The sequence below is a fragment of the Amia ocellicauda genome, chromosome 19 (assembly GCF_036373705.1).
Source record: "Amia ocellicauda isolate fAmiCal2 chromosome 19, fAmiCal2.hap1, whole genome shotgun sequence".
Classification (NCBI taxonomy): Eukaryota; Metazoa; Chordata; class Actinopteri; order Amiiformes; family Amiidae; genus Amia; species Amia ocellicauda.
Window position 1 is genome coordinate 4,657,587 of NC_089868.1, and position 15,982 is coordinate 4,673,568.

General features: G+C 34.7%; 1 protein-coding gene and 1 long non-coding RNA gene across 4 annotated transcripts in view; one reads left to right on the forward strand and one right to left on the reverse strand.

Annotated features, from left to right (window-relative positions):
- agbl4 (AGBL carboxypeptidase 4) overlaps nt 1–15,982 on the reverse strand; it is a 764,316-nt gene that overhangs the window by 380,399 nt on the left and 367,935 nt on the right. The gene's annotated exons all lie outside the window — the stretch shown is intronic.
- The window catches only part of LOC136714696 (uncharacterized), a 28,829-nt gene that overhangs the window by 12,167 nt on the left and 680 nt on the right, over nt 1–15,982 (forward strand). Inside the window, exons 3-4 of one of the 3 annotated variants that reach the window (XR_010805042.1) lie at nt 5,902–6,132; nt 6,658–6,838. This is a non-coding gene — a long non-coding RNA (uncharacterized LOC136714696). Of the gene's footprint in view, nt 1–556; nt 2,413–5,901; nt 6,133–6,657; nt 6,839–15,982 lie in introns of those variants that run through there. The other 2 variants (XR_010805043.1, XR_010805044.1) reach the window with 2 other exon arrangements.

Here is a 15,982-nt window from a genome sequence, read left to right on the forward strand (position 1 = left end):
TTTACTAGTTGACCTCTCAGACATCAACATTCAATCACATAATACCAATCTCATTCTTGTCTCTCTAACTATCACCATGAAATCAATCCTCCTAAACTGGAAAATGGGTTAAAAAAACTCAATACTAAACACTGGCTGATTCTAATGACAGAATACATCTCACTAGAAAATTCTGTGCTCCACAAATCTCAGATCGAAGATTGCAATGCAACCTGGACACCTGCAATTGTATATCTGAATTTAGCCCTAGATTAATGCCACATACCCAAGTATGATAATATAAAAGAACACAACAAAACACACTACACACATAACACAAACAAACAACAAGTTACACACAATAACAAATCTACACATAATTAACAAACAATCCCCCCCCTAATTGAAATGTACTATATTGTCCCCCCCATTTCCTCATATGTTTTGAAATGTTATCTATTTATTTTGTAATCTGTTTATATTGCTAGCTTAATTGAGTTGCAAAAGTTATGTTTTATCTGTGTATGGTGCAAAAAATAAATAATAATAAAACTAAATGATTGTGCAACTCTCCCAGCGTCAGGACCATGGACAGCAGTAGTCACTCCCAGCAGCAGAACCATGGACATCGTTGTAAACAGTGACATTCAGCCAATTTTCTATACTGTTGCAGTTTCACACATTGATTCAACTAAACTTCATGAATGATTTCAACGTAGCTTCAATGTGTGAGTTATTGAATGAATGTTTAGCCATTGTGAATAGCTGGATACACTGTGCTACATCCAGTGAGACCATTACACATAATAAAAGTACGATGCAATATGATGCCTTCTCTGACCATACCCAGCAAATGAAACAAAACTCGCATACATATATAAATAACATATATAATTTATTAAAAACAAACACATTAGTGTGGCTATATATAGTAATTTTAGGTTATTGTGCGGGCGATTATAGTGGTATTGGAAGAGGTGGGGTTTAAAAATATTTATGTAGGGCTATGCTTTTATTTTGTGTAATAAATAAAAGGATTGTAGGATCTTCTCCCTTCCTGGTGTAATTTCATGCTTATTGCTTGGTAATCAAAAATCACATTGACTGCCCTGTCTGGTGTGAAAGCACCTTAGGCAAATGGTACCTGGGCTTTGTTTATGAATTTCAGATTTGATTAAGGACTTGATTGTTTGCCATTTGTGTTTACTATTAGATGGTAATTGTATTGCATGATGGATAAGTATCTGCCTTTACTTCCCAGCATTGAGGAACCCAGTAATTCTGACCAAATCCTCAACACCATTTGCAGAAATGCAGCCCTTAACTTGCAAGGAACCTCCACCATGCTTCACTGTTGCCTGCAGACATTCATTCGTGTACTGCTCTCCAGCCCTTCGGAGAACAAACTGCCTTCTGCTACTGCCAAATATTTCAGTTTTTGACTCATCAGTCCAGAGCACCTGCTGCCAGTTCCTGTGTTTTCATGCATAATTGAGTTGCTTGGCCTTGTTTCCACGTCGGAGGTATGGTATTTTGCAGCAAGTCTTCCATTACGGCCACTTCGGACCAGACTTCTCCAGACAGTAGATGGGTGTTACCAGGGTCCCACTGTTTTCTGCCAATTCTTATGGCACTGCTGGACATCTTCCGATTGCAAAGGGAAGTAAGCATGATGTGTCTTTCATCTGCTGCAGTAAGATTCCTTGGCCGACCACTGCATCTATATGGTCCTCAACGTTGCCCGTTTCTTTGTGCTTCTTCAAAAGAGCTTGGACAGCACATCTGGAAACCACTGCCTGCCTTGAAATTTCTGCCTGGGAGAGACCTTGCTGATGCAGTATAATTACCTTGTGTCTGTGCTCAGTCTTGCCGTGGTGTATGACTTTTGACAGTAAACTGTCGTCAGCAACCTCACCTTAGCTGAGTTTGGCTGTTCCTTACCCAGTTTTATTCCTCCTACACAGCTGTTTCTGTTTCAGTTAATGATTGTGTTTCAACCAACATATTGAATTGATGATCATTAGCACCTGTTTGGTATAATTGTTTAATCATACACCTGACTATATGCCTACAAAATCCCTGACTGTTTGCAAGTGTACCTAGAAGAATTTATGCTGTTTTGAAGGCAACAGGTGGATTTGATGTACATTTTTCTTCTGTTCACTCACTTTGCATTTAGTTAATTCATAAATATAATCTATTAACATGTCTATTTTTGAAAGCATTCTTACTTTACAGCATTTTTTCACACCTGCCTAAAACCTTTGCACAGTACTGTATATAGTGACATGGTGTGAGGAGGCGCACAAAATATGATGACAGTACATATCCCTTTCTCAGAAAGAGAAAGAGACAAAGACAAAGACACTCCAAAGGGAGCCCTGTATATATTACTTTACACTCAGCCCCATTGCTTTCAACCTGCTGGCAGGTTGAGATACATCTATTAATCACTCTGGCATTATTATAGCCAGATATATAGTTTTGATATCCCTGGAAACTAGAGCTCAGTGATACCAAGATTTTTACTTGGGTTCAAGAATTGCTATTTTTAATAAATAAAAACTAAAAGTACCATAACTACATTTTCATCAAATTTTCATCCAGTTTGTCTTACAATTTGTAGTTTGACTAGTACTTCAAGAAAAGTTTTTTTTTATATAATTCATAATTCAACATTGTGCTATTATTCATCTTGAAATATAGGTGGTAGTGTTCTAATATAGTATGTCCAATTATGATCAACAATGCAGAAATTGATTCTGCAGTTTGTATGCTTTCAGTTGAATGGTTCCACATGCTTGTGGCCCTTATTATGGAATAATTGCCCTTTTGCACGCATTTGGTTCAAATCTTCTCAAACCTTTTCAGCATAGGCAAGGTTCTTTCAAATGCACATTATTCCTTCATTTCCTATTCTATTTTTACCCAACAACTTCTACAGGTTTCAATTTGACTGTTATTTCAACATGAAGAAAAAAAAATGCCATAGTGGAGGATTTATATTCTAACATTCCTATATGATCATAGCAATTAATGTAATTACTCCATGTGTACATGTAAAAAAAATCAGGAAATTATACTGCAAATGTATGTATTAGTTGATTGTGAACATGTGAAATTTCATTAGGCATAGTGGGAAATTATTGTTACAGATATAGAAATTACAATTCTCCTGCAATGTAGCATTGAACTTATTTACATTCAGATATCTACTGAAATTGGATGGCTTTCAATATGCAATACCTTTATTTTATTTTTAAAGCATTTATAAATGTAGTAGGAAGGGATTTGCAATATGTGATACTGTATGTAGTTATAGGAGCATTATAGGAGCATTTTGTGATCTTAGATATGAACAGCTACATATTTGTACTGAGCAAAAGTATGATGATGATTAATAACAAAAATCATAATTTTCATTGTCATAATATTACACCTAACTTCCATCCAGTGAGTACTATCAAAATTTAAACAATAACCATAACTGAATCAGAAATAAGATGCTTATGTCTATTTTTTCTATAGACATATAACAATAGTACCAGTATATACTTGAATTACCTGAGATTATGAGCAGTTTTTGAGTGTTTAATCCTTGCCTTCAGAACAAGTACAATTACTGCCAATAATAATTCCCCTGTCACTCTCTTTTAGTGCTTAATGACACAATTTTTATAGTTTTGTATTTTACCTGGCATTTAGTTTTCATATTCATATTTATCATACTCCACACATTCTAAAATTGTCAAGAGGATAATATTGTTCTAGTGGAAGAATGCTGTACCCCTTTTTATTCAGCAGCAGTAATACACTAAGCCTGCACTGGTGCCTGGGACCAAGAATAAAATCATATGACCATATTCCACCTGTTTGATCCCAGCTCCACTAACAATGGCATATAGATCTTTTTTTTTTTTTTTTTTTTTTTACTCGTTTTTTGAAAAGCATTGAATTGTATGAACCTTTAGAATTACAATTTCATATACTCAGAATGACAGGGAATACAGACTTTAGAATTCCTTTCATTAGCTTGTTATAGATTCCAAGTCACTGGGCCTGTTTGATTCTAATTTAAAACCAAATTATTTTTAGTTAGCTTGCTTTTCTTAGTACTTCTATTTTACATATTTCCTACTTGAAAGACCTCTTGATGGCTATCGTCTACAGTTTTGTGTGCATTCTGCTCATCTTAGGTTTGTTTTAATTGCCTTGAAGCTTACGGAGATACTTAATCATGGAAGCTGCAATTTAAAATTGGATTGTCGTTGTTGTTATAGTCAGGAAATAATATGTTGCTAACCCATTCTTTCAGCTGTTGTTTGAATGATATCCATAAATATCAATTTGGACAAAGCTTTGGAAAATACTGGATAAGGTTTAAATCTGTAACTGGTTTGGCTCAAATGCCTTTTGTTCTTAAATAAAGATAGTCACAGATAATAGTGTCATATCTAGGTGAAATTGTGTGTCTTCTATGATCACCAAACAAGGCAAAGTGAGAAACTAATTGAATCCAATTTTTAGCAATCCATGATTATGGGTAATGTAAATTAATAATCCCACAGAAAAGTATACATTTTACATGGAATTTGTGGGAACTTTAGAGAAAGAGCTCCTTGGAAAAGGGAGTCTGCCAAGAAATACAATAATAATGTTAAGCAGTTACTATAAAATGGGGAGGAAACACATTCTACCTTCTATGTGTGGTGCTTCTATTTTACTACCATTGTGGAGTAGAAATTACATATTACATTATATACATACATACACACATACATATATTATATATTAGATATATATATATTAGATATATAATATTTCAGGCAGTTTCACTTGTTAAAGGGTGAACAAACTTAAATCCGGAAGTTTAGATAAAGCCACGTTTGTTTAATATTGTGCTGTGGAAAAGTACCTCCTGTACCTTTAAGACACATTCCTAAGACACATACACAACAGTCATTTCTTGTCATTGAGTGCTTTTATTTTAATTTCTTGCACAAAGATTAAAAGCACAGTCTGCAAGCTGGTTTGTCACCATTCCCCGTTCCTCGCAAGAGGAGGAATGACAGATGAGCCGCTGCAGAGCACAGTGAGACCTTTACTGCAGATTGGAAAATCAGAAATTGCTCTATTATGCCACGAAGGTAAAACATTCAACATGATAGAGCCCAGGAATGTCATTTTCACCCTGCATTTTCATATGCAAATAGAAATTGTTTATTTTATTTATTTTTGGCTCTGTTTGCCAGAGCCAGCTAGGGGCTGCAGAGTATGTGAATCACAGAGTCCCTCAGTGAGAAATCACACGCATAAGACACACACACACACACATAGTCCTCCTGGAGATCCTCATTGACATGCACAGCCACCCGCACCTCTAGTTTATTTATAAAGAAGAACCGCAAACCAGGAGAAAAAAAACAACAATAAAATAAACCGTTTCACATCTTTTACATCTGCTTTTTCCCCCTCCCACATTAGATGTGGTATTGCATTTCAATGTGCTGTTCTTGGAAAACTCAGGTCCTTCACATGTAATTCACTGTCCCTATAGTTCTGACAATGGAGCTTCGTGATACTATATGTGGTTCTGCCTACTAGGCAGGAGAAAGCTGAATATCTTAGCCTGGTCTATGGTTTCATAGTTTGTGTCAGACACAATAACAAATAAATACTGTGGATATATTGAAAATGCCTGTTTCTATAAATGAATGACCAATTGTGGTTTTTACTATTGAATCATAGTAGAATAAATGGACTCTCAAAAGCCAGTACAATTGATAAAGTAGGTGTTTTTAACAGTTGATGAAGGAAAGAACATCCTCATATTTCTATTGTAATGTATCTGGAGGGGAGGAAAAACAAAACATTTGGAATATAATACTTAATTGTTTACTGTTATCTATTTTCTCTTTTCAGAATTCTTGAATTGTACAACCCCCTGCAATTTCTACCTAGATATGGATATGGGTTTGTCTCACATTTACAACACAAATATCAGTCACCTGCAGGTGCTAAAAGGCTAGAAGAACACTTTAATTTACAAATACAGCCTCATGTCACCAGTGACTGAAAAGAGAAAACAGTTCTTTACAGAGGACTGCGGGAGTCTGGAAGAAGTTACTAAGCCTAGCTGTTAAAGCAGCCATTGTAAGATCCTTTAAGAAGCTGGATGAGATTCCTTGCCTCAATTAATTAATAGCATACAATCAAGAGAGCTAGATGGGCTGATGTTTTAAGTGCACAGCTTGAGATGCATTGGATTAGAAATATAGAAAACATCTAAAAGTGCATAATGTGCAAAATAATATAAAGAGCGCATCTTAATCCTTTTAAGATAACTGTTCCCTCCGTTGTGAGATTTAAGTTTAATGCAATTATGAGCATATGACCTTTAAGTCACTTCTGTTTGTTCCAGAGGATTATGAAATGTATTTAGAAATGTGACCATTCCTGGTTTCCAAGAAGGTAACGTTGCATAATATTGATTACTGAAATCGACTGATTGCTGACTCAGTGCTTTGTTGTTGTTGTGTTTTTTTTGGTTTGTTATGTTGCTGTTTCTGTTTTATTTCTTTCCTGGATTGTGCAATGAATTAAAAAAAATGTCAGTTAATCAGAGTAAACTGAAAGATTTTTCTTAATAAAGATGCAATTGTGACCAACTTCTTGCAGAGGGTGGAGAAAAACAAGCAGCAGTTCTTGCACTGAGAAGGCCGGGAACTTCCCCCAAAAGAGTCGCTGTATCCAGAGCCATGATGACACACAGAGCAAAAGCATAAGCGACAAAGGCTAATTTTTTTACTATTCATTTTTTGAGGCAGACAATTGGCTTATACCTTCTGTGTGTGAAAAGGTGAGTTTCCTGCCTGAACCATTGCTTTGCGTAATACATTTATTGTCCTCTAACCTGTTTATCTCTTCTAGTTGTCCAAACAATCATTCTTCCTTTGGTCTTCTGCAGTTTTTTCAACCATTCTAATAAGATTTTGAGTTTTGCATCTGTCTCTTAATTTCCGCAGGTCACGTGACACTTTCCCCTTTAGAATCACACAATCTTACAAATTAATTATTCTTATTGCTGAGTCATATACACATAATTGTAGCCTGACACCATTGCATTTCCCCACATTATCTTATTTATATATTAAACATCAGTTCTTACTACAGAAAGTTTTCCCACCTGTTTAGATGCTAGCTTTCACATGGTCCCTCAACTAGTATTTGTAACTGATTATAATACATATTAGTAGAAATTATATCAGCACACACAATGTACACAAAGAACAATCAGATCAAATAATCTGGCAAATAATGGAGAAACAGATTCCCAGTGGAAGTGAATCATGCTCCCAAGAGGAGGAGATGAGCTGTACAGAATATACTGAGGAAAAAGTAAATATCAGATGATCGGAACAATACTGTGATTAAACTTCTGCATACATTATTTTTTTTTTAAATTAAAGAGTTAAAGAATAACTGAAGATTTAACAAGTCCACCCAAAATAACAAGCAGGATTCAAAAACAGTAGGGAAGGTAATATGAACTGCCCACCAGGCCAAGATGGTACAAAGCAAAGGAGTCATCGACCTGGAGAATGCATTTGACTTATACACAAAATCCTTTGTAAAAACCTATATTGATTTTATCAGGTTCATTAATATGTAGGCAGCATCGTCAATAATCTAAATTAAGAAAGACTGTACAATATAAATAAAGGTCATTATGGAAGGTGTTTTTAAAAAAATAGCAGTAAAACACACACATTTTAAATACAGGTTTAATTAAATAAATCAGAACTAAATTAATTAAAATTAAATTTTCAGAAAGATACCATAGCTAACCTGAATCTGGCTATACTTTCCGATTTCTGATTGGTAACACTCAGGCACTGAATTTCAAGATTCCTTCCCATTTAATTTTCTAGCATAATCTCCCTCAGATAAAGTATAAGTGTGTTCATGATTAATGTAAAGCTACTCATTGTAATACATCCACACCCTTGTCACATTGCACCGCTAACCCACAGAACGATAAGACCTGCGGGTCACTGGCCTTCCTCAATCAGCCATTAAATACTTCCATATACACCTATTATTTGCAACCTAAGGCAATATTAAGCAAAGTTCATACAGCATCAAAAAGAAATCGATACTAAAGACTTGCATGATTTGACTTAATTAGAGAGTGCTCTGGGAGTTGGAACAACAAAGTGACCTTTTAGGGGTCTAGAATGCACCAGTATATACTTTCAAACACGAATGACTGCAGATGTGTGACATTTAAAGTGTACCGAGAAGCTAAGCCATGCTATTAAACAGGAATACAACAACAGTCACAGACAATTCATCACATAATTCCACACTATTAAACATTGGCTGGGATTAAATCAAAACTTTAACCCACCCGCTAATTGAAAACTACAGAACTGCACTCAGTTGTGGCTTCATTGTTTAATCATAAATGTAAGTACTATGATGTACAGGTTTGTAGTTTGCTATTAGCAGGTGAGTCAAAGTTTTTATTCAATCCTGACTATGTTTTTTTTTTTTTTTTTTTTTCATCTTTATGTAAGTAATTAACACAGTTCCAAGAGTCAGTTTGTTCAATTAAAGATTAAACTAATTTGTCTGTAACTCTATTGACATCTGTATGCAGAATTCACTGATGTCATTTCATAGAGTACAGCAAATGTAAAGGTCTGAAAAGATCAACATCAAAATGTAATAAATACAAATTAAGGCAAAAATAAATAACACATTACCAGCCATTAGGTGACCTGTTGAAGTGCCCCTCCGTAAGCAATGAACATAGGGAAGCCAACAGATACTTTCACCGGACAACTGCTTAAAGATTTGAGGCAGTATACAAAATTATCATCACCTATGAATTGTATAGGCATAAAGGGCCTTGGATTAATGGACAACACAAACAACAGCAATAATAATTAAAAAGTAAACACGCCCACTCCTGGGCTTGCAGAGGTTAAACCTTACCCAGGTAACTTAAGGTAAAGGCTGTTTGAAATAAATAAATAAGAAGGTGGATAGAAGAACATATTTATAGACCTAATTTTACACAAAATCAATAATGATAACTTATTTAGATAACGTCCTGTAATGTAACAGTCATTTACATTTATGTGTAATGGATGGACATCTCTGCACCACTAATGTTAGTAAATCTTAGCTTAAAACCCTGCAGGATTTAAGTGGCACATTCCACATTTTGAATGCTGTTTTCTCATAAGGATAAAATATGTTTTATGAATATGGCCCAAACTCTATAAGTGACCAGACCAGGACAAAAGGATCTTTTTATAGCTTGGTGAAATCAACCATTACTTTCTTGCAGAATTCACAGTACAGTACCTTCAACTATGAAAATGTAGGCCTAAACCTTTTAGTTGACATTCATATAAAACCATTCTCATGTATTCTCATGTATGAGAATCAGAAGCTCCTGTCCTGAGAAGTATTAGATCCTGGAGGAAATGAGAGCCATACCAGGGTAGAGATAAAATGCGTCAGTGTAGGACCCTAGCAGCCAGCTGTCTTCCGCTCAAATGTACTTTATCCTACTCTGACAGTATTACTTCTTGTCACCAATCTTTCATTTCCTTTCAGAAACAAAGAACAAGACCCCCACAATTTCTGTGGGATGAATAATTCAAGGCCCCATCAATGTTTTATGAAGAAACACTGTTATTATTTTGAACGTGGGAAAAAATAAACAAATAATGAAAATAAGTAATTTATTTCTCCTGCGAAGGTGGCAGGTGCCTGAGCTAACAGACCCAGATCACAAATTTGTTTTGCCACAAGGGCATCCCCACTGCCTACCCTTTAATACTAGGGAAATCTTTCAACACACTACTGAACTACAAAATGTGGACTTTTTAAAGGTTGAGTGAATTTCAGCAAACACATACAATTATTTATTTGGCAAGGTCACCAATTGTATAGTAAAGACTTTATAAGAGCACAGATTTAACACTTTAACACAGATTTTTTGTAAATAAAAAAGGCGATCTTAAATGGGGATTTCTGAATTGCTTTAATGATTTTAAGATTTTACAAATATGGCAACAAATGTATGCAACTCTGTTTTGATCACTACTTGGAGCAAATGATTATTACCCACTTACAACAAAGACAACAGCACCTTATTTTATACAGTGGACAAAAATTAAGATTAACATGATAGCACAGAAAAAAATACATGCCTGAGGGTACAAACTGTAGCTCTGTGTTGATTATTTTATGTTCTCTTACAGTGGATCATTTAATTGAATAATTATTTTGTCCAAAACTCTGAAGTGGTGATATGGTGGATATCTTGCTGCTACTTTAGAAATTAATACATAATGATAGTTAATAGTGGGCTGTATATTTTTTTACTCTCTTAAATCATTTACTGAGGTAAGGTTGAAATTGCTATTATTTCAGTTATAAGGCTGAGGATTATTTTACTGTTTGACTGTGTGGTCTACTCTACCCTTTTTTCTTTTGTCAACAATAAAGGTAATTAATTTCTTTACGTCTTAAAACACTACTTTTTATTATATTATTTTCATCACCCACATTTTGCTTAACCTTGAATCTTCATAGACTATATTTTGCAATATCAAATTAGTGAAAGGATTTGTATGGTTTTCTAGCCACAGCTTCGGTTCAGACTTCTGAACCTGTGTGATTTGAGTCCCATCAGAAGTGAAATGGTTAATCCATTTGGGAGCAGAGTAAGTTGTTAGTTTTCCAAAGGCAGCCAGATCATTACCAATCAGCCTCACTCACATCTGCTTCTCCATAAAGCCTCTAAAACATGTGCTAGCTTGACACCTGGGCCTCAGTTCTACCACATTGCAATCCATCCAACACAACAGGTGCCCAATCCACGCTCAGACAAACAGATAGAGCTACAATAACATGCACCTGAGCTCCATAACTCAGTCTGGTGCCAGAGTGATGGACAACAGAACTGAAATGGGTGGTGCCAAGAGTGCATTAGCCCTCAAGAATAGCAGTGTGGTTTTAACTGCCCCTCTCTATAGTATTCCTGCTGTTAAATTGCAGGATCATTTCACCACAGTCATTTTTCTTTGTCTGTTTATAACTTTCTATAATTGTGTTCTGCGCTTTGCAGACACAAAAGTACACATTCCTCAACTCTTTATATACCTTAACTGCCTATATTTCTTCTTATGGTACTAGATATTGCTGTGCCAGTGATACAAAATACTTGCTTTATGGTTTTACTCTTTCCACTATCATATTCATATATCTATGTCATACATGAGTGTCTTTGTCACAGAGATCAACATGAAAAAAAAGTCATAGCAAATTACAAAATACAGGATAGGAGCAATTACAGTACACTGAATATTGGCTGCCTAATAAACATGATAGCAAATAAATGTATGCTGAAAAAGCAACAGAATTCTACTTCTACTGCAGCAAAAACAATATTAACAACATGCAGAACATCATGAGTACCAGTTTTAACTGAAACCCATCTATTTTATAACAAAAAATAACTACTTTCTTTGACACTAGATGTATGGAAGCTGTCCTCAATATTTTGATTGCAGTCTGTAACACCAATATGGCTTGGGGAGAGAAAAGATTGACACCAAGCATAACTAACAGTCTCACATGTACTTTGTAATCATACAGAACTGTCTGCTTTTTTACTGGCCAATTATTGTCGCCTCATCAACTCGTATGCCTTACCTCATGTTACTTTAACATTTTAAAACCCATTAGAAATACATTGGTCCTAGAAACTATGAATGGGGACTTTTTTATGTTTTTTTTTGTTTAAACACAAAAAAAAGATGTTTCACTCTATTGTTTACCTTAGATGTTTATAATGTGTATTCAAAAGATACCTGGTGGCAGATAAAGCTTTTAAACTTTTTTGTTTTTTTATGAAAATCACTCATTGTGTGATTTAAGAGCTGAACCATGATCAGTTTAAATGTATCACAAGGACATAAACTCAGCACAGCTTATGATCTGCTTATGAGCAACTAATTAAACCAATGATAAAGCACCACCGTACTGTGTTCCCTACCACTGGGAGGTTCCTTTGTTTCAGTTCCCCTTTTTCCAGTGAACCACAGATTTCCTGTTCATATAGATGATCCAAGATTTTTGAAATAGAAAGTGAACTGAAAATGGTGGTTCTTAGTGCACCAAACAATCAATAAATTGTCACTAACTGGTTCTCAATTATCATTAGGTTTCCATTGGACTAATGCCATCGATTTAATGTTGATCATAGTTATGGTTTCTAAGTACATCCAGTTTGTTACCAAAACACATTTCACTGTTTGGACTGGTACATGTTACATGGTCATGAAGACTCAAGAATATTACAGATCCAGCATCTGTGCCTGAGCTTCATAATTTAGTCCTACAAAACTTCCTGGTTCTACTTTTCCATGTCAAAAACACTTGTCATCTTGGTGTTGGAATAGTATTGTTTTCACATTTCAGCTACTGTGCTTTTGCTATTATTACTCACGATTCCCCCCATCCTTCAGTAATGGTGCCAATTCACTGACTCATCATATTATACCTCATGACTGATGCACCTGAATGCCGCTGCATGATTGAAACACCTATTCTTTTTATAAAGCTGTCAGTCGCTTGATGGAGCTCCGGGACTATTTTATGCATTGCACTTTTCTCCCCACTTCTCGGGCACTGAAATCAGAAATCATGAGTTTTGTTTTCTTGGCCTTGAGACCAAGCTATCATACAGTGGCATTTTGTCTCTTCATTCTAAGGAAATTGCTCATGCTCTTTCTTGAGCCTAGCAAAATACACACATCATGAGTTTGTATTCAAGTGATTGATCTATCAGTCCTTATTTTCTTCTGCTCCTGTAGACATCCTATTACTGATTAATTAATGAAAAGAGAAGAAAGTGTGTAGTTGCTTGCAAGTGTGCTGCATTTCAACTAAGAACCCTTTCCTCTGCATAAAGATGAGCTAAGGGCTTTCCCCAGTTCAAATACAATCTAATGTATACTGATCTTACAGTTCTAGCAGTGGACTGTGAATTGTAGTGAACATTACAGCAACTTCTAAGGTCTTACAGCCACTGACCCAGGAGCCTGAAAATATGATCACTTATTTTAAAATTATTTAACAAGGCATAAGCCATTAGATACTATGTTTTCTTGTGTACTATTTAACATTCTGAAGCTCAGATTTGAATGGTTTAATATATACTAAACCCTTCATCCATATGTAAAGTGTATTGTTTCCATGAGTTCTTCACTTCTGTGGACATGTGTAAATATAGTTATGTTATATGATTCTGTTCAGCAGAGTAAAACAGAAAGATGCATTTTTATGAAATTTTCATCAATTTATACCCATAGGAACATTTAGCAGAGTATATTTACATGGTAATTCGATGACTTTCACAGTGTTTTTCCATGATTATCCAATGAATTGACTTATATTGTCATTTGTAGCATGGTTTACCATACCTCTCCATGCTTCCACTTTCCATACTATTTAGGCTTTCTACACTTGTTTCAGTCTATTATGTCTCTTTTCCTTGTTACTCCAGTAAAGCTCCTGATCTCATCTTCCCATCTTCTATGTAGTCTTTTCTTCTTGGTCATATTTAATATCTCATAATCCATTCTATAGCTTCTTTATCTTCTGATTCTCTGATTTGTTCTTTTAATGTGACCAGCCAATTGCAACTTTTTATCTTAACCCTTTAAAATGTATAATATACTTGCCTTTGATCTTGGACCCATTTGTTTGCTTTTCTATCTCTGTTTTTCTTGTAATTACAAGCAGACATCTTTCTATGCTTCTTTGTAATGTCTAGAACTTCTGTATCATTTGAGGATTTAATAACTAGGTTACAGAGCCATAGGCAAGCACTGGTAATATGCATGTGTTAAATACTTTGATTTACTTGAGGCACATCTTACGGCATTTTGGCAAGGATGATCTTGCTCAAATTAGCTCTGTTTACCTTAAATCCTTTTTCCCTCCCAGTCTAAACGTCTTGAATGGTTCTTCAAGAGTTTGCTGTGATGCGTTTTACAGATATTGTTCTTGTCAATGTCTTGGTGGAGACTGATTGTGTACATTGTTCTAGACATATTTGATTAGATCTATGTATGTTTCCTTGAAATTTTGATTTCTTAGAGCACTGATGACCAAACAAGATTGTACGTTCTGCATCTTTCTAAGATTCTTCATTGACATGAATATGATCCATTGTGTTTTATTCACTGATAAATCATTGTATTCTTGGTTGGTCAGCATTCAAATAAAGGCAAAGTGTTACTACTTTTGTAAATACTTTGTATTTAATGGAAAGTAGATGAATGGGCCTATAGTTCCTCATATCCTCTCAGTCTCCTTTCTCCTTTCTTGTGACAGCTGTATTGTTCCAGTTATCTGAGATTTGTCTTATTCTGACACACTCTGTGAAAAGTTTTGCAAGGTTCTTTCCCAGTTTCTTTCAGGATCTCCACTGTCAATCCATCAATGTCATGTGTTTTCCCATTTTTCATCTTTGTTATGTAATGAGCTACTGCTTCTGGAATCACATCATGAATTTCACATGTTCATTGTGAACTCTGCAACATGTTCACTGCTGTTATCAGTACTACACACTTTGGCCAGATTAAATCAAAACCTTGACCCACCTGCTAATTAAAAAACTAAAGAACTGTACTCAGTTGCGTCTTAATTTTTTGGAAGATGCCACTTTCTTCTAATCATAAATGTAGCCATATAATGTACAGGTTTGTAATTTGCTATTAGCGGGTGGGTCAAAGTTTTGATATAATCCGGCCCTTTGTGTAGAATTCTTCCATTCTCTTGATGATCACATTTTCAGTTTTTGATTGTTGCAGTTATCATTTGTCAGGGCAATGATTTGACTATCCTAGTTGGAGACGTTTTTGTTTTTAATGTTCCTATTATTTTCAATGGTTTCTGGAGCCATATATATATATATATATATATATATATATATATATATATATATATATATATATATATCCCCTGAAAAAAAGTGTTTTATAATATTAGTTACTGGTGTGGTACTACAGTGTCTGTAGACTCTCTGTATGTCCAGAGATCAGAAGAATTATATTAAGACTGAAACTGGACTCCAACACAGCAATTTAATTCTTCAAATCACTTAAAGTATTCCTTCTCTGCTTGAACCTACATATGAATGTCAACATATGCCTCAGGATGTGCAAAGGATTCAGTTCTGCAAATCCTAGGTCAGGTTATAATAAATGTGAAAATATCCTTTAATTGTATTGCAATAAAAAATTTAAAAGTGTTCATTATAACTCCAGGATCTAATTTGATATTTTTCATAACCAAACTAAAATTACTGAGTGATGAATCACAAACAGTGGAACTGTATTATATTCAATTCCATATGGGCTTCAATTCCATAACAGTCTCAAGACTGTTGGTTATATCTGAGTGACATGTATCTGATGATGAATTAACTTCATATTTGGCATAATGAATGTAGAATAGAGCAAACAAAACTTTCAATTTAATAAAAGGAAAATACAGCTTACCATAATGATTGAATTGAGAAATATAAAATGGGTGAAATTCAGTTCAGTAGTAAGTACACTGTGTTTCTGACTAAATGGACATTCAGGAACATGTAGGGTCCATTATAAATAATAAAAAACAAATGAAGGAATGTTTGCATAGTAAAAGATAAATATGGAGCTCATGTATTTCCCTTAAGGGTTTGTTGATTAAAACATAAAATAACATAAAATAAACGGAAATTAGAAGAGCAAATTAAATTCTGATCTAATATGTGCAGCCAACAGATCAATAATAACAATGTTTTGGAATCTTAATTTTTTCCACAATTACAATGTAAAACAAGACATTGTTTTGTCTATTTTATGATGGAAATAAGCTTTCTCTCTACATTGACACTATGCCATAACCTAGATATGTTATGTGGTTA